The sequence below is a fragment of the Sciurus carolinensis genome, chromosome 4, assembly GCF_902686445.1.
Source record: "Sciurus carolinensis chromosome 4, mSciCar1.2, whole genome shotgun sequence".
In the NCBI taxonomy this organism is placed as follows: Eukaryota; Metazoa; Chordata; class Mammalia; order Rodentia; family Sciuridae; genus Sciurus; species Sciurus carolinensis.
Genome location: NC_062216.1, coordinates 150,261,090 through 150,262,322, shown reverse-complemented (window position 1 = coordinate 150,262,322; position 1,233 = coordinate 150,261,090). Strand labels below are relative to the sequence as shown.

The window sequence follows — 1,233 nt, the reverse complement described above, 5'->3', positions numbered from 1 at the left end:
TTTATTTTATGTGGAGGACTCGCATCTGCTCGGGGAAAAGGAAAGAAGAAAAGAAGCCTTATTTTTATTCTTTTGGTACTGGGCACACTTTACCACTAAGCTACATTCCCAGTCCTTTTTATTTTATATTTTGAGAGAAGTTGCCCAGGCTGATCTCATCTAGTGATCCTCCTACCTCAGCCTCCTGAGAAGCTGGGCTTATCGGTGTGTGCCACTGTGCCTGGTTAAGTCCCACCTCTTAAAAGTTCACTACCTTTCACCATTGCCACACTTGGAACCAATTTCCCTCCATATGACACTTTAGGGGTCACACTCGGACTGTACCCAAACCATACAGGCTCCATTTTTTACTTGGCAATCACATTTTCTGCTCGCTTCCTATCTGCACTCTGCTCAGAGGTCACACCACGGGGAAACTGACATGCTCCAAAGTTGGCGCTTTGCAGTTTTCTGCCCCACCACCCACCTTTTTCGATTGACTTGTTTTGGTTTTGGGGGTTAAATCCAGGAGTGCTCTACCCTGAGCTACATCTGCAGTCCTTTTTGTACTTTTAGTTTTTAAAATTATTTTTATTATTTTTGGTACCAGGGATTGAACCCAGGGGCACTTTACCACTGAGCTACATCTGCAGCCCTTTTTATTTTTTATTTTGAGACAGGGTCCACTAAATTGCTTAGGTCCTCACCAAGTTGCTGAGGCTGGCCTCGAACTTATGATCCTCCTGTCTCAGCCTCCCGAGTCTCTGGGATTACAGGCTTGTGCCATTGCATCCGGCAGACAAGTAATTTTCTTACTATGGGATAGATTTGATGAATTGGGCTATGACAGTGTTACTACCTGAGTGCCCTAACTTGAATCCCTTAGGATTCCTTTTTTTTTTTTTTTGCAGTGCTGGGGATTGAACCCAGGGCCTCGTGCTTACTAGGCAAGCACTCTACCAACTGAGCTATCTCCCCAGTCCTTCCGTAGGATTCCTTGGTTTTCTCATCTCCAAAATGGGTGAAGAACAGTTCCTACAGCCCTGGTACATTTCCCTCCTCCTCAATAACTGTTAGGATTGCTTCTGTTACATCATGATACTTTTCTCTCCAGATTTAGGGCAGCCTCCCCTGGTTTCCAATCCTCTCACGTTATCCTGACCCTTACTGAGTTTGCTGGATGGACTTTGCTGACTCAGAGGCAGCCACTTCATTGCCCTGGAGTGTAAATGCTTCTTTTATAAATGCTTGGCC

General features: G+C 45.2%; 1 non-coding gene across 1 annotated transcript; it reads right to left on the bottom strand.

Annotated features, from left to right (window-relative positions):
* Positions 1 to 882: 882 nt before the first annotated feature.
* On the bottom strand, positions 883 to 958 carry Trnat-agu (transfer RNA threonine (anticodon AGU)). The gene has a single exon. It is a non-coding gene; the product is annotated as a tRNA-Thr (tRNA).
* Positions 959 to 1,233: the final 275 nt, after the last annotated feature.